We start from the raw sequence: 23,036 nt of genomic DNA, 5'->3' as shown, positions 1-23,036 counted from the left end.
TACGCCAGGTCCCTTGAAACATATGCTGTGCAGATGTTTCTTCCCTGCAACAACTGTGTCAAGCAGCAAGGATGGACCAGCTTCTGGCAAGTTCTGACTCTGGCTCCTCACTGAGGCTGAAATTGGGTGTGTGTGTGTGTGTGTGAGTATGCATGTGCACACATGTGCATGCATTTGTGTGCTTGTGTTTTTATTGTATGTGCTGCACCAGTTGGTACCAGTTCCATGTTTGGAAGCAAAAGATGAGAAGACCTTGAGGGGCCACTGAGGGAGCCACACCAGCCTGGACTGGTCCTCTAACACCCTCAGGGCATATTCTGAAGGCAGACTCCAGCAGAGGAATGGGGACCACTGGGATAACACCTGGATTCCGCAGCTTCGTGGGCCAGAGAAGAGTGAAGACTTTTCTTGGTGCTCTTCCTCTTGGACCAGTGGGGGATGCGCTAGTTTGCCTTAGCTGTTGTTCTAATCCAGTGATGGCGAACCTATGACACGTGTATCAGAGGTGACACGAGAACTCATTTTTTTTGGTTGATTTTTCTTTGTTAAATGGCATTTAAATATATAAAATAAATATCAAAAATATAAATCTTTGTTTTACTATGGTTGCAAATATCAAAAAATTTCTATATGCGACATGGCACCAGAGTTAAGTTAGGGTTTTTCAAAATGCTGACACGTGGAGCTCAAAAGGTTTGCCATGACTGTTCTGACCCTTAGGGAGAATTTCAACTTCCTGTGGTGGAGATGTGTAGAGTGGAGGGCGGAGGTGGGAAGGCAGGTGGGGAGGAGTCTGATGTGTCCCCAAGGCTGGGATTGGAGTTCTGGAGAGAAAACCTGAGGGGGGAGGGGCAGCCCTGGAGGAATAATGGAATTTTACATTTTGAGTAGAAGCACCAGAAACCTGTTTATTGACTGTAAATAACTTACAATGCTGAGTCAATTGCTGAATTGGCCAGCAAAGTCATGCATTTGAAATCACAGAGAGGAAAATGAGGAGTTTGTATACACTGGGCAGAACAGGTCACTGAAGGGATTCTTGCCAAATGGACCGAATTCCCGGCGATGTGATCACATGCTTAGTGATAATGGGGATGCGGTGACTGAGAGCATCTGTCTGCTTCTTTGGAGCATTTGGGGCTTCTCGGTAAAAACTGTCTCAGCGAAGACAGCTAGTTTTATATCCATGTACTGCCATCCTATTGGCCCCTATTTTTCCTGGTGAAATCGCAGACCATGTAATTACTGATAGTTCAGTGTCAAGTCGGGAAAGAGTATTGATCTGAAGAAAGCACTTTACTCCATTTCAACTAGCTTTGGAAGTGGAAATTGACAGGAAGCCTCATGATTCCTTGAAAGAAAGAAATGGGAATCGATAAAAGAAGACTCATTGGGGCCAAAACAAAGAAACTGGTTGGGAAAGAAAAACTTAAAAAGTCAGTGAAAAATGGTGGAGCAGACACTTGAGCAGGACAGTGAGGGTGGTATGAGACCCTTTGGGGAGCCCACTGTAACCCTCGCTCGTAAGGAGATGGCAAAGTACCCGTCATAAGTGGTACTGCTGTCACGCACACCAGTAGATGTCTCAGTGGATTTCCCTAATGCACGGGTGGGGCTCACCTATGTGAACAACCCCTTCTCAAAGGAAGATGCCTGGAATCTGTGACAAAATTCAGTACTCACGAAGGATGGTGGCTTTCCTTGGGACTGTGAAGGATTTCTGCAGGTCCCACTGTGGAGAGTGGCCACAGTGTTTGGACAGGTTCAAGCCTCAGACTAGTGAGAGGGTATAGTTCTCTCATGGCCACGTGCAAGTCCCAGCTTGGAGGGCAGAGCCCTCCCAGCACAATTATAGCCAACAGCTATAGTTGTAAGCTTGAACCTATGGTTTGAACACGTGGCCCCACGTGCCTGAGTGATGTGGGCTTGACAGAGTTCAGGTGCATGTAGTTGAGTAGATTTGAAACTCACGAGAATGCTGTAAACATCCTGACCACGCCCTTACTTTGCCTCGTGGAATCTGGCTATAAAATAAAGACACGGTTTGTAGTCTGTGGCGCTGTCTCTCCATCCGGGAGTAGCGTCCCATCCAGACCCAGCTCATTCTCTTGTCTGTCTTTTCTCCATCCTTTACCGCCCCCTCTCAGGGTCACTGAATCTGGCTGAGCTGGCGTGGCACATAAGGTGCCCTTGGGCTGAGTATGTGATGGCCGTGCCAGCTCGCCACATCCCACATGTTGCTAAGTTAGATGATTTGGGAACAATGAGGTGTGTGTGTGTGTGTGGGGGGGGGGGGGTACTATCTCCACACAATCCTGCTGGGTCTCCTGAATCCCCTGGAAGTTCACACCCTGAATTGAAGTATCCTAGGTCTGCACCAAGAAATGTGATTTAAAAATAATCTATAGACTTTGTTTTTTAGAGCAGTTTTATTTATTTATTTTTAAAATATATTTTATTGATTTTTTACAGAGAGGAAGGGAGAGAGATAGAGAGTTGGAAACATTGATCAGCTGCCTCCTGCACACTCCCTACTGGGGATGTGCCCGCAACCAAGGTACATGCCCTTGACCGGAATCGAACCTGGGACCTTTCAGTCCGCAGGCCGACGCTCTATCCACTGAGCCAAACAGGTCAGGGCTTTAGAGCAGTTTTAGGTTCACAGCAAAACTGAGCAGAAAGTACTCTCTGCCCACCCACCCACCAATGCACAGTCTCCCCTATTATCAACAACCCCACCACAGTGGTGTGTTATAACTGATGAGCCAACACTGACACATCGTGATCATCAAAGTCCACAGTTTACATTAGTGCTTACTCTGTGGGTTTGGACAAATGTACGGCATGCATCCGCCATTACAGCATCACCCAGAGCCAGTTCACTGCCCTGAAATCCTCCTGCGTCCATTTGTGTAGGAAGAAGGGCCACATGGAGGGACGCAGAGAAGAGCCACAGGCTGATAAGTGGGCTGGGGGAAGGGAAGGCCTGGAAGATGCCAGGGAAGAAAAGGGTGAGTTAGATTTCTTCATCTTTGAGAAGGGAAATCTGAGACACAATGGCCAACACCTTCCGGGGGTCTTTTAGACTGGTGGGGGATGGGATGGGCGATCAAATTTAGATTTGAAGGGCAGGGATTTTTATCTGTTTAGATCACTTTTAAATTCCCAGTGCCTGGCACATAATAGGTGCTCAACAAATATAAGTTGAATGAATGAGCCAGACATGATCTACAGAGTAAGGAATTTAAGTTGAGTGTGATGGAGGATTTTCTACGGAGGCTGCTTTCAGCCTCAGGAACGGACCATGAAATCCTACCTCTGGAGGAAATCACGTCTGGGAAGGTGGGTCCACGTCAACACATTTCCTGAGAAATGTGGGGTGTTCAGAGTGAGTGACGGTTTCTTCGCATTATCTGACCTAGGAGAGCAGAGCGGCAGAGGGCCAGCTGGCTGTGGGAACAGAGGGAGGCACTGCTCAGACGTGAATAAGTGCTGGAGTGTGCAGGGCCCGGAGTGCTCGTGAGACTTTCCAGCAGAGAAATGCTCAGGCTCCGTCCCAACCCTCCAGATCAGACTCTCTGGGGTGACTTTGGAATTGCTGTTTTTAAGCTTCCCATGTGATCCCGACTTGGAGCCAGGCTGCTTTGCCAGTGTTGGAAAAATAATCAAGTGGGACGTCTTTAAAAATGGGCCAACGCCAGTCTGTTCAAAGTGACCTGGGTGTAGTTCTCTGTGGAGGCCAAGGGCTGAGGCAGGGTCTGCCCTTCAACGCTCTACCCCGTGATCTGTAGACTAAACCCCAATTCTAAGGACGCCTCTGTACAGAAGCAAAGGCTGCATTTCAGGAGGTTAGACTACCATGCAGTACACCTGCGCTCACCTCCTGGGGCTGCTGTCACCAAGTACCACAAGCCCAGTGGCTACAAACAACACAAATTACTCCTGGACAGAAGTCCAAGATCACTTTCCCTGAGCAGGATTCAAGGTGTGGGCAGGTCTCTGTGGAGGATCTCTCTGGCATCCTCCAGCTTCGGGTGGCTGCCCGAGTCCTTGGTGGTGGCCTCAGCACTCCCATCTATCTGTCTGCGTGTTCACACCACCTCCTCCTCTTCCGTAGTCTACTACCCATCTGCCTCCCTCTCCTAAGGACACCTGTGACTACAGGTAGGGCTTCCAGATGATCCAGGAGAATCTCTCCATCTCCAGGTTCTTGATTTGATTGCACCCAGAGTCCTTTTTGTCACATAAGGTTTGTTCACAGGTTGCAGGATTAAGGACATGGACATATGTGGTGGTGGTGGTGGGGGGGGGTCCACCAGTTGCTCACCACAAGGTCAGTCATGTAACAACAGGCATATAATAAGTCCACTGACTTTCTAAATTTAACTACAGCCAGCTGCACGGTTGATGAGCATTCGTTTGATGAGAAGGAGAGTTGAAGAGCTGAGGGGAAGGCTGGGTTTTGCAAGGGGAGGCCCAGGCTGCTGCATCCACCAGATTTTAGGCAACTCCCAGGTCTGAGAAAGCAAAGTCCGGAGTGCAATGTGGAGAGGAGAGGCAGGCAAGCTCCAGAGCCACTTTCAGGGCTCCTCCAGGGACCTGTCTGAGGGGGAGACGATCTCTGTGCCCAGGACAGGTCGTGAGCGTTTTGGGGAACAGAGACCTTTAGCCACGTGTTAGTCATTATCATCATTGCTTCAACCTGCCCACGAGGACCATTCCTACAACGAGCTATCAGGTTCCCAAAGGAAAGGCTCTGTTTGCACATTGTCTGTTCTGCCCTTTCACCTAAAGTCACTCTGCTCCGAGAAGCATGTTTCTCCTGCGAAGCAATTCCGCCAACGTGAACAAGCAGAGGGCGTTTCTGGGAACGTTCCTAAGCGGAGCAGCTGCGGATGTGAACGGGGAGGCGGGGGGTTACAGATCACCCAGAGCCTCCGGCCAGGCCTCCTGGCCAGGCTGCAGGAAGGGAGTCGTTTTTAAAAGCACCTCAAGATGATGAATAGAAAGTCACTGAGCTTAAATAATTGATTTGTAAGAGACATCCTTTTCCTTAAAGCAATAAATGAATCATGTTTTTGTCTCTGACACCAAATAAAGTCACTTAAGATGAAAAACTGCTTTGAGCTGCTAATGCTTGGAACGGATTGAAAAACGAGTGTCGGAGCCCCTGCCGAGTGTGTGGGAATGTGTTCTCTCTCCTGTGGGACCAGCGAGACGCCCAGACAGATCCCGGGGAGGTTATCGCATCGGGGCCTCCCGAGAGCGGCACGGTCCCCAGAAACCCTGTGTTTGCGTGGGGAAGGAATGTGCCAGAATGATGACATGCGGAGGGGCCTGGAAGGCAGCCTCCGTCCTCCCCGGCACAACACTGGCCCCTCCCGTAGAACAGAGGCCCCTCACCGACCGGCGGGCTTGGGGTCGCCCGTGCTAAGGGGAGCAGACCCTCACCAGGCTGCCGCTGGCTGCGAGCTGACCTTGATGAAAACACCCACTGAGCCCTGTTTCTGTTTGTTGGTTTCGTTGCCTCGAGCCCCACACTTTATGGGGCAATCAAGCGGAGTGCTGACGTGTGCAGGTGGATTCAAATCACGTCACCGCTCCTGCACATGCGCCTCAGTTTCCCCGTCTGGGATCAGCGCCTGTCACGAAGCCGGGGCCCTGCGGCCTGTTGCTGTCTGCACCCCGGGGCGGCACAGAGCCTGGCATGGAGGTGGCACCCAAATGAAGGTAGGCTGAGTGCCCGTGTAGATGCGGTTTCCCAGCCAGAGCTCTCCGAGACGGGAGGCAGGGAAGGTGCTGGCGGGAGTGCTGTGACCCCAGGACTTGACTCTCCCCCTGAGGAATGGCCACTAACTGGTTTCATCGCTAATGGGTGGTTATCATCTCTACACCACACAGTAACGTGAGGACCGTTGTTTCACCCTAAACTAAGCAACACAGACATCGGGGGCCCCCACCCCCTCAGGCTCTGAGATGGGAGCTGGGCGCCGGCCCTCCCTCTGGTTGCCCCACTGCCCTGCTTTGGTTGGGGCCTTGCCGAGGATCAGCTGGAGGAGCCGGGCAGTCTTGCCCCCATATCCTGGCTCCGAGCCCTGGGGTTTTATCTGGAAAGTGGGTCCGTGGCCGGACACCAAGGACAACACTGGGGGAGGCTCTGGGTTGGACCTCAGCCAGTTCAAGCAGGAGTCAGAGAAAAGCAGAGGCCGGGGAGATCGCTGCGGAGCCGTGAGAGCCCACGGAGAGGCTCACAGGACTCAGCAAGGGCTTCCCAGCCACTTGGCCCTCCTAGGAGAGCAGAGGGCCACCTGAGAAATGCTGGGCTGCACCCCTCATGCTCTGAGTCCATCACAATACTGTGTCTCCCTAAGAACGTGTATTTGGGGGGAACCTGTAATGTACCAACGAGCCACCACCAGAGCCCCAGAGTGATGAGCTTGTGCCATCTGAAATGCCCATAATGCCACATGGAAAACCAGCACCCCCGCGGGTCTGTTTGTCCACACTGACCCGGCTCTTCTGCCGTAGAGATGAGCCACGGGCCACACGCAGGCCTGGCTGCCCATCACAACCTCACAGCTGTCTCTGCTCCGCTGATGAAGAGGCCGGGGCTCTATGGGCACCCTTCCTTCCAGAGCCATGCCTTTTTGTGCTGTTACCTGTTGTTGTTGTTGCTTTTTGCTTGTGCTCTACCCACTGCCTCTTGGGGGGTTGGGGAGCCCACATGACAGTGACGGAGATGAGGTTCCTGAGAGGCAGGAAGAGAGTATTCCCAGTGGCGAGGACCCTGGCTGGTAGGTAGGGGAGGGACTGAGACCAGGGCCCCCAAGTGAGGCAGGGCTGTCAGGTGAAGGCACCGTGTGGAGACTGAGCCAGGACAGGACAGGTGAGATGGAGGACCTGTTAGCTGCTCCCAGTAGGCCAGTGGTCGGCAAACTGTGGCCCCTTGAGTGTGGCTCTTCCACAAAATACCATGTGCGGGCGTGCACGTACAGTGCGATTGAAACTTCGTGGCCACACTCAAGGGGCCAAAGAGCTGCATGTGGCTCGCAAGCCGCAGTTTGCCGACCACTGCACTAGGCTCTGCCTCATGGGCTGAGTTAGGGACCTGAGCTGTGTGTGTGTGTGTGTGTGGCTGAAAGAAAGTGCCAGAGCGAGTGTACCTAGCAGCCCCGCTCCTTAGTGCGGTGGGTGGGCATTCACACTCATCCTGGGTGACTGGCACGTCCTGCTCAAGGCCCAGGAGCAGGAGGCAAATCGTGCTCCCTGGCTGGGGGACAACTGGGCATGGATACCGTGGCCGAGCCTGAGTCAGCACATGCATAAGGAGCCTCTGCAGAGGCGCAGGTGGAAGGTAACACTTTCCAAGGGCTTTCTCTCCCTCCTGCCCTCCCCCCACCCCTTCTCTCCTCTCTTCTCTTTCTTCCTCTCCTTCTCATTCCTGCTCCCCTTGGCTCCCTGGCCAGGTCCTGAGACTCACTTGGGGACAGGCCGGGGCCCTACCAGCCAAAGACCTCCTTTGTCCAGACCCTGGGGGGCCGCCATGGAGAGAAAACCCACCCAGTTCGTGCAGCTCGGATCCGGACTCCCTGCACAATGCTGGGCCACCCGCTGAGAGCCACTTAAAGCTATTTGGGTCATCAATTAGATCAAAGGAGGCATTATAGTCCACTGACTGGCAGGCTCTGAATAGATGTGAAAACAGCTTTCGCCAGAGTCCCAGAGTCCAGGGCAGAAAGCGGTTCAGCTCAGCTAATCGCTGGAATTCCTTCCCTCCGGCAACACCCCTGCAGGTTCTCCAGTCAGTGTCTGAACCCCCGAGGGACTAGGACGTGGATGCTTTAATTCCTATAAAAAGTCCTCATCAGAGTCAAAATCAGTTTCCATTTAGCTTCTACCCATTTATCTATTTTATCACTGAGGCCAAATAGAGTAAGTCTTCCTTCTTCCACACTCCTTTGTGCAGCAAACAAGTGGAAGGCTCCTGAGTACAGTCGTGATTAAAAAATAAACATGGGCTCTGGACTCGGGCAGATCTCAGGTAGAATTCCCAGCTTTGCTGCTTTCTGGCTGAGTGACCCTGGCCAAGCGACTTCCTCTCACTGTATTTTTAAAAATATATATATTTTTATTGATTTCAGAGAGGAAGGGAGAGGGAGAAAGAAACATCATGATGAGAGAGAATCATTGATGGGCTGCCTCCTGCACGCCCCCCACTGGGGATCAAGCCTGCAACCCAGGCATGTGCCCCGACCGGGAATCAAACCGTGACCTCCTGGTTCATAGGTCGACACTCAACCACCAAGCCCCGCCGGTGGGCTTCTCATTGTATTTTAAATGGGGGTTAAAAGCAGACCTGCTCCGGGAAGTGCTGAGCCCTGGAGATGTCTGAGGCATAAGCGAGGAGCAGCTGCTGGCTGCGTGGGTGCTTCAGCTGGGCCTACAGGTGCCGGATCCTTGTGGTCCAGGGGAGCAGAGCAGTTTCCAGGTGGGAGAGTGAACTGCTGGGACCTTGACAGCATCCTTGGGTTTCTGTAAGCTGCTTGGTTGTTTTATCAATTGAAAATTCATCTTCTGCCCCATGGTCTCAGACTTCTGGTCAATAGGATATGGTGGATGGAGCTGAGATGAGAGCCCTTTCCTTAACATAGTGGCCCTGCTCCAAATAAATAAATAAGCTCGATAAAATGACAATACCTTGGAAATTCAGGTCCAGGCTGAAAATTCCTCAGTGCCAGAGTGAAGGGCACTCAAAGCTGTAGCTGAGAACCAGGATAGAAACTGTGAGGCTCTCAGAATGCCACCTCCACCTGCAAGAAGGAAGGAGTTGAGACCATAGCCCTGTACTCAGCTCAGAGCTGGGCTTCGACGTTTTCCAGGGAGCCAGGCAGAGCTGCCTCATCTGTGAGCAGGGGTGAGAAAATTCTGCCCATCTGACGTGGGGACATGGCTCAGAAGCATGCCCCTCACTCTAGGTCACGGCTGGAAAAGAGTCAGCAAAGTTCTGGGCCACTTGCAGGGGTACGGTCTAAATCCCATTATCCACGAGGTACAGAAACCCTGAGCTGGAAAGTTAACATGGCAACTGGGTCCAGAAGTGGCAAAACGCAGAGTGTTGAGGGATGGCCACATCCCAGGACAGGGACAGGACCACCTGTGGGAACAGCTGATCCGGGAGCTGATTTCATGGCCCTATGGTATGCACCATGCAAAGGAACAAACTGCCACATGAGAACGAGCAGGTGCAGCAACTGCAATAGGCAACCTCCCAGGAAGTACCGGTGACGAAGCAACCTGGAAGGGACATCAACACCAACATGCTCATAGTCTTAAAAGAGAGGAGAGGCACTGAGACAAGTACAGGAAGATTTAGAAAAAAATGAGCAGAACTTCTAAGAATAGGAAGTATGGTTATTATAATGAAAACCGAGTAGATGGGCAGCACAGTAAGCTAGACACCACAGAAGAGAGCACTAATGAATGGGAAGATAGGTCTGAAGAAGTCACCTACAGCACAGAGAGCTAAACAGAAAGAAAATGCAGAAGATCCTAAGCAACATGGAAGAGAGAATGAAAACCTTCAGGACAGGCTTGGAAGTGATGGAACTCACCAAGGTTACTTCAGAAGGAAGCAGAACAGAGCATGAGGTGATCTATTTGAAGAAAGGCTGAGAGATTTTAGAATTTAAGAAAGACAATCTTTAAGTGGAAGAAGCATACAATGTCCTGAATAGGAAACATAAAAACTCACTGTTTCATTATGATAACACTTGTGAGGCCAGGTCCTCATTGGAAGAATTACTAAAGGGTGTTTCCAAGGGGAAGAGACTGGAACCCTTACATATCCTTGCACCCCAAAATTCCCCCACAAGTTTCAGAAGCTGAGGTAATGCTGATTTTATTGAATTCTGAGGAAGGATGTCATAGCACAAAGCACATGAATTCCTAAAATCCCCTTAAAAGAAGTTCTGTTGTTACTCCAAGATTCTTTTCCCTCTAGCACAGCGGTTCTCAACCTGTGGGTCGCGACCCCTTTGGCGGTTGAACGACCCTTTCACAGGGGTTGCCTAAGACCATCCTACATATGAGATATTTACATTACAATTCATAACAGTAGCAACATTACAGTTATGAAGTAGCAACGAAAATAATTTTATGGTTGGGTCACAACATGAGGAACTGTATTTAAAGGGCCAGAAGGTTGAGAACCACTGCTCTAGCAGCTGTTTCATCCCCAGTCCTTCTCTCCTAGACCCTCCAAAACTTCTCTTGAGTTTAACCAACTCCTCTCTTCTCCAACCCACCCTCAGGGTTCTGTCGGCCTGCAGCCCATCCGTCTGCCCAGCAGACGAGACCACCAACTGCTTGCCACATATGTGCTCCTCGGGCCTTGTCTTAGATTGTAATTAATTATTTACATCTTTCTAGTCCTTCCACATCCTACCCCCCTCACACAATGTGGTTCTGAAGTACATCCCCATGCCCAGCATAGCATCTGGCACACATGTAGAATGGGTGATGGATAGAGTTCAATTCTAAAACACCTGGTCCTCTCTGTGGTTGCCACACCCTGCACTGCAGCTTCCAAAGTCAATGACATGTGGTATCTCTTTGCCACATAAGGCATCTGGCTGAACCGAGGTCCCATTCTGAGCTGCCGAGAGTTCGTCACTCCTCTTGACTTGCACGTGGTGGCTGTATATCACCTCCTTTTTGGTTTCCTTCAAAAAAGAGTGCAGGACAAGGACCAACGTCAGTGGGTCTGTGAGCTACTAATCTTGACGCAAGTACATGCACTTCTTGTGGGCTTTGCCCTGTGCTTTTCTTGGCTTTATCCCAAGTCTCTGGGGCAATTATTTTTGGCTCATTCAGTGCATGGCTTTAAATCAATTTCTTCTGTTCTGAATGCTTAATATAGGGCTTGTCTGCATGTTGTACTCACAGTATTATTGGAAAGTGTCTCTTGTTCATAAATCTTGGTCCCCAACCCAGTTCCCCACTCATGGGTGCTGGACATGGTCTGTTTGCCAAGCTCCACGGAGAATTCCAGTTGCTTATCTGATGCAGGGGCCCTTTCTTAGACCCCATTTCCACAGTAAGGGCAGGCTCTAAAAAACACTGTATTGGAATTTTCACAGTCTTTAATGTCTCCAGATCAGCATGAGGCCCTTGAGTCCCTAAAGATTTGTGGTCAACGATGGGAGTGAAGGAACCAACTCCATGTTTTGAAGAAAACCCTTGGGCAGAGCTACCCACACTGCGGACGGACATCCAGGTCAGTGCCCCTGCTGCAGGCGAGGGCAGGTTCTTGTGCCCAGGCCCTGCTCTGGGGCTGGCTGTGGCTGGCCCAGGCTGTCGCATGATTTCTAACTCCCTCTTCCTCTGTTTGAGTTTTCCACTGCTGCTGTAGCAAATGACCACAAACTGAATGGCTTGAAACAACACAGATAATTGTCTTAGAGTCCTGGGAAAGCCTCAAAGGGTACGATGTGCTAAAGTCAAGGAGTTGGGGGATGGCGCTCCTTCTGGAGGCTCTTGGGGAGAATCGTTCCCCAGCTTTTCCCAGAATCTAGGGGCCACCCACGTCTCTTGGCTCGTGGCTCTCTCCTCCTTCACAGACAGAAGCACAGAATCTCAAATCCCTCTCTCACCTCAGCTCTTCCCTCACTTCTCTGACTCTCCTGCCCCTCTCTCTTTCCCTTAGAAGTAAAAAGTCACCTTGTGACTGCATTGGAACCACCCAAATATCCCAAGGTAATGTCCCCATTTTGAGGTCCTTAACTCATTCTCACCAACAGAGTACCTTATGCCATACTAGTGGCCCGGTGCATAGATTTGTGTACATTGAAAGGAGATTAATTAGAATGTGGCCAGTGTGACGGGACTGGGCAAGACCGGCCAGACATGTCCTGGAGCCAACTTCCTGCAGTCCCTCCTGGGCCGGCAGCACCTGGGGTGGCACTGTTGCTTGAAAGGCATCTGCTGAGTGAGCAGGGTTCGTCTGTCAGGTGGGGTTGCTCAGCCTGGCCTGCGGGGATTGGGCTGAAACCAGCTCTCTGACATCCCGAGTGCAAGAAGGCACTCTGCAAAATTGCTGTCATACAGGGTGTGGAACACAAACTCAAGTGTGCAGTAAACCAGATTTGGGGACCACAGTGCCACAACAACAACATAACGCACAGCCCAAGGTGGAATCACGTGGCCCCGCAAGGAATCAGGCTCCATCCTCTCTGGTTTCGGGGTGTGTCACTGGAGAACTGCTGCTGCCAAGTCATTGGCAGCTCGGCAGCTTCTGCTTTAAGCGTCTGTCCCCTGGTGTTCAGTGCATGTCATAGTGACTGGTCGGATAGGTGGAGTGACACTTAGGATATTAGCCTTTTATATATCTAGATGAGGTAACACATTCACAGTTTCTGGGAACGAGGTGGGTGGCATTTTTGTGGGGCCATTGTCCTGTCTACCACCCTCCCTGAGTACCCTGAGACCCTGATAGCAAGGCCTGTATTGACCCTTTTAGTTTCTGCCCTTCCCACCCCCAAATCCAAGACTGGCACTGAACCCAGTGACTGGATGGCAGGTCAAGTGGGAATTCACTAAGTCTCATAAAAAGCTTCTCACCCTAGCCAGTTAGGCTCAGTGGATAGAGCGTTGGCCCTCAGACTGAAGGGTCGTGGTTTCAATTCCAGTCAGTGGTATGTATGTATCTCAGTTGCAGGCTCGATCCCAGGCTCTGGTCTGGGCTAGAGTGGGAGGCAACCAATCAATTTGTCTCTCTCGCATTGATGTTTCTCTCCCTCTGTCTCTTCCTCTCTCTTCCCCTCTCTCTAAAAATCATTGGGAAAATATCCTCAGGTGACTGACCTACTGACAGAGAAATGTGTCTGCCTTCAGAAAGGCCATGTGCCCCTTCACCTTCTTTTGTTTTTACCTCGACTTCTCTATTATCAACTTCCACCTCCCAACTCATGTTCACCTTTTCTTTGATTGCAGGAGAAACCTCCCAGAACTTTCTAGTTTCCAGAGGAAGGGAAAGGAAGGACCTCAGGGGGGCGGAGGGGGAGGGCGGATGGATGTTTCTTCTGGCTGATTCCCCAAATGCAGCTGTGGGTAAAGCGTCAGGAGGTGGTGTTGTGGCAGGTGGCGGCCCTGGAAAGGCTTCTGGGAAGCGCAGGAATGTGGTAGGAGGTCACATTTCTGTACCTGCGGTTTTTCCCGTTTTAGACTGGGCTCCTTTGCTCTCCCTTAAAGAATAACAGCCCTTATGCAATGTAATTCTGTGGCTGGGAAGACAAGATAAGCTCTGCGGTTGCTGAGGAAATGTGAATTTTAAGATTGGGAGGCAGAAAAAGAGTACATCGTTTGGGGAGCTGGAGACACCAGGGATGTGTGGATACTGTTCTATCTTAAAGGTGGAGGTTTCAAAGCCTAGGAATTTGCTTTGAAAACAAAACACAAAGCCATTCAGAGTCTCTTTTTACCATAAAATTTTCCCCCTAAATAATTTCATTTAATCAGTTTAAATCCAGCAAACAGAAAATATGGGGGTGGGGTGGGAACTGCATTGCACAGCATGGCTCACACCCGGGCATCTGGAGCCCCGCTGGTTTAGAGGAAGTACACAGAGCTCCTGGGCTTGAACTGTTTTAAAATAAAGTCATTTATTTTAAAAACTGAGCAAATGCTCACTAATTATCATATAATCATGACAAATTAAGTCCAAATTGGACCCCAGCCCACCACTGCAACCTTAACCCAGTTTCTCACCAGCCCTGACTCATGTCCACCTGGTCCGCCCTCTGCTCACAAATGCATCTGCCACTCTACAGCAGCACTTGCAAAAGTGACCTTCTTTTACTTCTCTGGTCCATTTCCCAAGGCTCGTCTGGAGTTCCCAGAGTAGCATTCCCCAACTACCCCAGGCACGATGCAGACCCCAGGAGGAACTCTATCCCTGACCACCTGGAGCACGTGGTGTCAGTGCCACTCATCAGCCTTTGTTACATCTGTTGTGTGTCATGGTTACTTTCCTTGGATAAATATATCCTGTGGAATAGGCCCCACTTCTCTGTAACTCTGGGTTAGAGGAAATGTAACTCTCGTAATGCTGTAACCCCTGGGAGTGAAGGTCAGAAAGTACACCTAGTTCCCTAGCTCAGGGCCCCCGACCCCTGCACTCTTGGTGTCTGGGCAGATGACCCTTAGTTGTCAGGCACTGAGACAACAGACTGACTCAATGGCCTGCCTTGCTGGAAACCCAAGCCTAGCCAGTAATTTCCACATTTGCTTTCTTTAAAACATGCTCTCCTCTGAATTTCTGCTACATAATCATCTTGAATAAACTGTCCAGATCCCACAACATCTCACCCTGTGCTGATGGAAACTCCCAAACCCTCCTGGAGAGCACACGAGGGCTCAGCAGAAAGGCAGCAGGATGTCTTAAGGTACAAATGCAGACTAAAACCCAGAGCTCTGAACTGTGGGCCCGGCTGACAGTGACCTTGAGATAACAACCTTGTTAGAAAACGTGACTAGAAGTCCTCTGTGACTGTGGCAGGGTGATGTTACAGAACTGAGCCGGTTGTCCGAGGAGAGCTATGGATAGTCATTTGGAGAGAAGCTGAGCTGTGGCCCTGTCTTGGCAGCCACAGGGCATGCACAGGTTCCCAGTACTCATTAGAGAGACCAGAGAAATGTGGAACAGCTTCCCTCATTAGGCTGTGGTTAAATCAGGACTGTGGAGCCTGATGGAGCAATAGAACAAAATGTGAGGGAGCTGGCCAAACGTCTCAAGATGTTGACCTTCTCAGATGTGGGGCAGATGTGGCTGAGACGTCCAGTGTAGGAGTATGGGTAGACCTCATGGTAAGTACCCAAAGAGGAAATAATCTTCAAAAGAGAACAAAAAGTCCCCACAAACTGTTTTACATTAAAGTTGCTGGCTACCACATGACGTCTCATCCCATTTTATATCCTTTCTCTATCCCACTTCCTTTCTCAAAGCACAGAATTCAGAATGACAAAAACATTACTAAATTTCCCAGAATTTGTGACTGAAGACTTATGGGGATTCAGACTACCAACCCCAGAACTTGCTCACTTGCTTTTATCAGCTGCTCCTTCGATGATTGGTTCTCAAGACAAGGGACCTGTGCAGTGCCTCCAGAGGTACCTCTGATCCAATTACAGAGGATTCCAACGCTCTGTAAGGAGAAAGGACGAGGGTCTCAAAACTTACTAGAGCCCCAGTGTTGTAAGCACTAAGTGGAACAACCACTGTCTAGAGCAGCCGCGGGCAAACTACGGCCCGTCCGGCCTGTTTGAAATGAATAAAACTATTGAAAAAAAAGACCGTACCCTTTTATGTAATGATGTTTACTTTGAATTTATATTAGTTCACACAAACACTCCATCCATGCTTTCGTTCTGGCCCTCCGGTCCAGTTTAAGAACCCATTGTGGCCCTCGAGTCAAAAAGTTTGGGGTGGGCAAACTTTTTTGCACAATTGCACAATTAAGAGTTAATTTTGGGGTGGGCAAACTTTTTTGCACAATTGCACAATTAAGAGTTAATTTTGGGGTGGGCAAACTTTTTGACTCGAGGGCCACAATGGGTTCTTAAACTGGACCGTAGGGCCGGAACAAAAGCATGGATGGAGTGTTTGTGTGAACTAATATAAATTCAAAGTAAACATCATTACATAAAAGGGTACGGTCTTTTTTTTTTTTTTTTTTTTTTTAGTTTTATTCATTTCAAACAGGCCGGATCCGGCCCACGGGCCGTAGTTTGCCCACGGCTGGTAGACACACTGTAAAGAGAAAAGGGGCAGAAGATGGAGGGGTTATTAGCTGGCATGAGATATTAATAGGCACCCATGGGGATCCAGGGGTTATTTTTATGTTTTAACTACTTATAGAAAGCAAAGCAGAATCCACACTTCCCAGTTTAATACATGCCTCTCTTCCTTGCTGAACAATACTAATACACAGTGACCCTGGGTGAGACCACTTACCAAGATTTGACATATATATGGCTAAAAATTACATATAAAAAGGATATACATATAATTGTATATAATTATTAGGATATATATTATATAACTATAACTATATATTCTACACCCTTAATGAAGAGTAGGATAGAAAAAAGTTGTAATTTTAAAGTTCCTGCAATTTCCTGGCTCTTGAGATGTGGTTGAATTTGTCTTTGAGGCCAAATGTCTGTTTCTTCTGGGAAGCCACCCCAATGGGAAAGACCCTCTTCTGGGAGGAAGATATTTGCAACCATGTGGCTCTGGCCCCAAGGAGCTAAACTCCTCTGCATAATAATGTAAAGGTTGTAATTATTGTGGTTGGAATCACGTTCTGCAGATGATTGTCTAGAGCAGTGATCGGCAAACTGCGGCTCGTGAGCCACATGCAGCTCTTTGGCCCCTTGAGTGTGGCTCTTCCACAAAATACCGGCTTCTGCGCATGGGCCATGAAGTTTCAATTGCACTGTACACGCGTGCCCGCACATGGTATTTTGTGGAAGAGCCACACTCAAGGGGCCAAAGAGCCGCATGTGGCTCACGAGCCGCAGTTTGCCGACCACTGGTCTATAGTAATTTTCTTTCCCAAATATGGATTTAGAATACAATGTGCCAATATTTTATTGCTTATTTTGTGAGTGGGTGCATAATTCCTCACAGGCAGTGTCGAGAAAAGATCCCCAGACTACAGGAAATCCATCCAGACCTGACCTTTTCTTCACTTCTCTGCACTGGATGAGAGACCATTGACAAAGAAAAAGAGAAAGAAGGAAAAATTAGGTATGGCAAGGTAAGGACAGATAAAAAAAGGGAAGCTAATCAACAGGGCTAGGGATGCCCCACCACTATACTGTATGCTGGGTTACCATAGAAGTCTTACTAAATTTAAAATGAATGACCAAGTGGATTTAAACTAGTAAGTGATAACAGAAAGATATCTAGAAATATCACAACTATTTGGAAATTAAACAAGCTTCTAAATAGAAATCTGAAAGTATTTTAAACTGAATGAAGATGAAAACATGTCAAAGTTGTAGGATACAGCTAAAGAAGAGCTTTGAGGGACATTTATAGCACTAAATGCTTATAGAAAAGAGAAAGATTTAACATCAGTTAATTACTAAGTCTTGTTGGTTCTCCTTCCTAAATATTTTGTTAAAATATTTTTATTGATTTCCAAGAGGAAGGGAGTGGGAGAAATAGAAACATCAATGATGAAAGAGGTTCATTGATCAGCTGCTCCTGCACACGTCACCACTGGGGATCGAGCCCACAACCTGGGCATGTGCCCTGACCAGTAATCAAACCATGACCTCCTGGTTCATAGGCTGATGCCATACCAGCTGGGCCCTACATATTTCTTAATCAGTTTACTTTTCTCCATCATGCTGCTACAGCCTCCTAACCAATCCCTGTCTCCAGTCTTGCTTTCCTCCAATTTCAAATCTCTAGTTCCTTCTGTCTAGCCACATGGCTCACTACTACTTCTCCTTGCATTCTAGCCCTGTTGACCTCCTCTTGCTCCTTAGCTATCATACCTTCTTTTGGGTCTTCTCACATAGCCTCTTCTGCCTTCTTCTGCTAGTTCCCAACCATAGAAATACCCCAGCTTATACTTCTCTTCTTTCTGGGAGCTCTGCTTCTGCTATAGCTTCCATAGTAGTTCACTGTACTTTCCTTGTGTTAGCAGTTAACATCTTGCCTCAACTTGTTTCATAGTCTCTCTTCCCCAAGGGAATGGGGGAGCAGTGATTGGGTCTTCTGTATCTGATAATTGTATATCTTTACCCTAATACAGTTCCTGGCATATAATGGATGTTAGGACACAGATATACAATATCAGCATGAAAGCATTTTTTTATCTTTTACTTTTTAAGTATATTTTTGTTGATTTCAGAGAGGAAGAAGAGGGAGAGATAGAAACATCAATGAGGGGAGAGAATCATTGATCGGCTGCCTCCTACATGCCCCCCAATGGGGATGGAACCTGAAACCCAGGCATGTGCCCTGACCAGGAATTGAACTGTGATCACCTGGTTGGTTCATAGGTCGATGTTCAACCACTGACCCACTCCGGCCAGGGAGAATGAAAGCATTTTAGTGGAAATAAGACCACTAAGCATGGGAGTGTAGAGAGGAAGCAGTGGTCTTAGTGGTCTTTGTGGTTACACATCGATGAGGTCAGGATTTTTGGATTATAACTCACTGTCAACACTGGTCATTTCCTGGCATTCACTTGCTCTTCCAACTTAACAACAGCCCTGCATTCTATTTGAGGATCTGTGTGGTTCCTTCGAAGCATATACTTACCCTGGTTCCAGTAGTTACATAAATACTCACCATTGAGAAAGCAGATCTTCTCTGTGGCTTCAATTGCTTGAAACTGCAATTTCTCAAAAAAATAAGTTATTGGGATTCCCTATATGACTCCAGGGCCTCGCATTCTGTCATCTTCCTATTAGGAAAGGTACTGAGTGAAGGTCCTGGCAGCATTCCCATCATGCCTTTCTGGTAGGGCTATTCAACATCACTGGGTGATTGCCCAGTGCCCTAGAAAGCATCAGCAATAACTTGGCATGCTGAGATGCAACAGAAAAGTATAAAAAAGGAAAACCAAAGTGGTTTTCTAAACACTCCGATGATATCACTCCTATGATATTTTGCATATATGAAGCTAAAGGAAATGGCTGTCTGGTTGAGAGAGATAATGTTGTGTCTTGTTCCATCTATTTAAAAAAATAACACCAATTGTCTTTTTCTTGATAATACAAATAATTCATGTTTAATATGGGCAACTTGGACATTTAAAAAGAGTATATAAAAGAAAAATATCACCTAAAATGATACAGAGAGTAGCCATCGGTAATGTTCTGATACATCTCCTTCCAGAAATTTCTGTACACGGAACACAGATGTATATTTTACATATTAAAAAAATAATTAAAAATCATTTTTCAAAAGGAAAAGCATAGGTTTTTGTTTCATTTTTATTCTTTATGTTGCACATACTGGTATATACTGGATAAACTTTTGAATTAATAATGTTTTTCACAAAAAGGGTTAAGAGTAAATGGGACCATAAAGCAATATAGTTTTTTTCTTCATAATTATGAGTGTGAACTGCATTTTCTCCTTGTATCTCAGCTTCCTCCCTGTTAAGTGAGGTAACTGAACTGTGGGCCAAGCAAAAAGTAGGCAGGTTGGAAGGAACCTTGAGAGGACATCTGGTCTATCTCTATATTTTCCAGCAGAATGACTGGTTAATTAAAACCAGTCCAGACGAAATGGACTGATTCGACTTGGAAATTCTACCCTCCCTTTCCCCAGGAAGAAATTACACAGCCTTGTTACATAATCAACTCTAAATGTCTGAAAATTCTTTCTTTTGACTTACACAGATGCTCTTCACTTTGGGGCCTCTTTCCAACGAGACAATACTTTCAAGGTTGAAGTTTAGGGAGATGAAATCTAAATGAGCTGCTTGTCAGAAATGTCATAGTTCTCAACCTCCAGATGGAACTGTGTACCCTTTCCGAGAGCACAACATGCAGAGAAACTACAGGTAGCATGAGAGTGTGGACAGAAAGCAGCAAGATACGCTGGGCTCATGCTCTTGCTGGCCAGATCAAGTCTTTGTCAAGTTGGTAGTTCACACACAATATTCAGCGATCTGCCTGTTGTGTGCTAATGTTCCTACCATGGCAGGGAAACTCAAAACCTTATGTCTCAATATAAATATTTTCTGATAATGCAGAACAAGCATTCTATCTCTCATAACCCCCCGAGCTGAACTGTGCTTGAAATCAGGTTAACTCGAGCTAAATTTAATCATTGTGTGACCTGATTGGCTATACACAACCTGGGGTATTAAATATCCTACTTTATGATGCTTTTATTCTCAGTTTCATCTAGTTATTTCCTTGGGGACCACAGAGCAATAGTCGGCAGCAAAGTAATGAAATGCGGTAAATCTGGTTAAAGAGAAATATGACTAAAAATGCTTTCCTTTGTTTCATCTCAGCAGCCACATATATAGCGTAGCTTACGTTAGTTTACAAAGTACTAAAACTAGTCTTAGGAGGAAAAAGGCAGGCTGAATTTATTGCTCTGGGAAACACAGAGCTTACTCAATTTTATACCATATAAAAGTTCTTTGTTTTATAGATATGTTGTAAAAGTCTAGGTCATAATCATTAACGCCAATTTATACTGTGTGCTGCAGCAAGCTCGCTGAACTCAGGGATCTCCTGAGATGGGACGTCACATGGGCTGTGAGGGAGCAGGGAAGGTCTACCAGCCCTGTGGCTTTACTACCTACAAAGCAATTGCACAGCCTGGGAACATTTAGCATGGGACATATATTGACACCAGATAGACTCTGGAAGTAATTGACCATGATCTCTGAGAGGACAGGCCTTTATAATGATAACAGAGAATTTATACTGACTTTTCAATTAGTTCTCTGGGTAAACTGGGAAGACCTTCATTCAGGCCAGTATCGGCCCTGGACCAATCAAGTGATGCTTAAAGTACTTGGAGGAGAAGTGGGAGGGAGCTCCCCACCTACATACCTTGGTTCTTGAAGGGCTTCTTCAAACATAAGAGCTGCAGACACTGCCTCAAACCCTCACTCTCTATTTTGAGATTCCCTGAGTGAGCTCCCAAGGGAACGACTCTTTGTGAGAACTAATTTAAAGAAAGGTTTTTGAAGTTTTATGTATATGGAGACGACTGATACCCATGAAAATGATCAGGTCAACATATCTTGTAAATCCTGCTTTTGTGTCACACATTAAAGCAAGCATGTCAAACTCTCGGCCAAGTAAATGAGGCATGCGGCCCACCAGCTGAGAGTTTGACATGCTTGCATTAAAGAGTCCATGAACAGCACGGAGCAATGTGTTTTAGCAGACAGGATGCTGTGTTAACTACCAGAGTCCCAAGTATTTGTCCTGTGTGTACCTCCTAAGCCTTTGCTCGTGGTTCCTTCTCTTTGGAATGCCCTTCTTCCAGTCTTCCTGTGTCCCAGTGTGTGTGGCATAACTACTGTTCAGCCTTCAAGGTCTTTGATGTATTCAACCAATAAAGGAAACATAGAAATTGCATCTGAAGACATAATATAGATGCCATGGGAGAATACATTTCCAGAAAGGGGCAATCAAAGGACGATACTGTCAAGGGGTAAATGAAAGCAAGGATTTAGAAATGCCCACTGGTGACCCTTCTCAAAAGAGCTGTCTACACTTGTGATTCCCCCAACCCATGCTTCCCCTTTCCTTTAAACTCAGTCAAGCTCTTGCTTCACCATTTCAAGGAAACTGCTCCTCAGGCATCAATCACCTCCGAATTGTGAAATCTGACACTCAATCCCAGTCTTCCTCTAACTTCAAAGCCTGCTCCTCTTCATGCTGACATCGCCATTCTCCCATGTGATACAGTCAAACACCTCTCTCTCAATTTCCCAGTTGAGGGGGCCCTATTTTTCACAACACAGCCAGAATCAGTCATTGTATCCCCACTGCCACCAGTGGACCAGCCACTTTCATCTCGGCCTGGGCTCTGCCATGTCTCCTAGCTGGTCCCCATGTCCTCTCACACTCTTCTCTACCCCTGGTCTATTCTCAGCGAAGTGGTGAGAATGGTCCTTTTGACATCTAAGTTAGGTTGTCACCCTCTGGTCTCAACCCCATTTTAGCATGAAAGTAAATGTTCTTGCCATGGCCCAATATGATCAGATATTTCTCCTAGTCATTCTGGGCTCCCTGATGCTTCTTAAACATAGAGCCTGTTCCTTATGCCTGAACAGCTCATCCTTCAAGCAGCCATGTGGCTAACTTACTCATTTCTTCACACCTTTGCCCAAGGAAGCCTACCATGACCATCTCCCGTACATTGCTCTATTTTTCTTTTTTCTCATACTTGTTGCTTTGTAATACATTATACACACACACACACACACACACACACACAGAGATTGTGTGTGTGTGTGTATATAATATCCTATATAATAAAAGGCTAATATGCAAATTGACCGAACAGTGGAACGACCAGTCGCTATGACACACACTGGCCACCAGGGGGCAGACACTCAATGCAGGAGCTACCCCCTGGTGGTCAGTGGGCTCCCACAGGGGGGATGTGGGACTGCTGGCTTAGGCCTGCTCCCAAGGGCTCCCAGACTGCAAGAGGGCACAGGCCAGGCTGAGGGACCCACCCCCCAAGTGCACGAATTTTGTACACCAGGCCCCTAGTATCCTATATAATAAAAGCCTAATATGCTAAGGCCGCTCAACTGCTCACTATGATGTGCACTGACCACCAGGGGGCAGACAGTTGACCAGTCTCTATGATATGCACTGACCACTAGGGGGCAGACGCTCCAACCGGTAGGTTAGCTTGCCGCTAGGGTCTGGCTGATAGGAACTGAGCGAGACATGCCCTGGAGCCCTCCAGCCATCCCTCCCCAGCTGGCCAAACTCCTGCGTCCCTCCTTGGCCCTGATTGTGCACTGGTGGGGTCCCTCGGCCTGGCCTGTGCTCTTTTGCAATCCAGGACCCGCAGGGGATGTCAGAGAGCTGGTTTTGGCCGAATCCCGCAGGCCAGGCAGAAGGACCCCACTGGTGCATGAATTCGTGCACTGGGCCTCTAATACATACACATACACATACACACACACACACACACACACACACACACACACGAAATTTATTTTTCTTGTTGTCTATCTCTCCCCATTAAAATATAAGGTCAGTGTTCACTGATACATCACAAGCATCTACAGTCATGCTTGGCACATAGAAGACATTAAATAAATACCTGTCCAATGGAAGAATGAAGGACATTTCAGAATAAAAGTTCTGCAAAGTGGTGGAGACTCAAACTAGTTTACCTGATTCCAGCAGCAAATGCACGTGAAGAAATGCAACCACAGAGGTAAAAACTGTAATTTACCCAAGCCTTTCCATGCCTATGTAGACACTGTGACATATGAAAAATATATCTATTTGAA

The sequence above is a fragment of the Myotis daubentonii genome, chromosome 8, assembly GCF_963259705.1.
Source record: "Myotis daubentonii chromosome 8, mMyoDau2.1, whole genome shotgun sequence".
NCBI classification, from domain to species: Eukaryota; Metazoa; Chordata; class Mammalia; order Chiroptera; family Vespertilionidae; genus Myotis; species Myotis daubentonii.
This window is presented reverse-complemented; position numbering follows the sequence as displayed.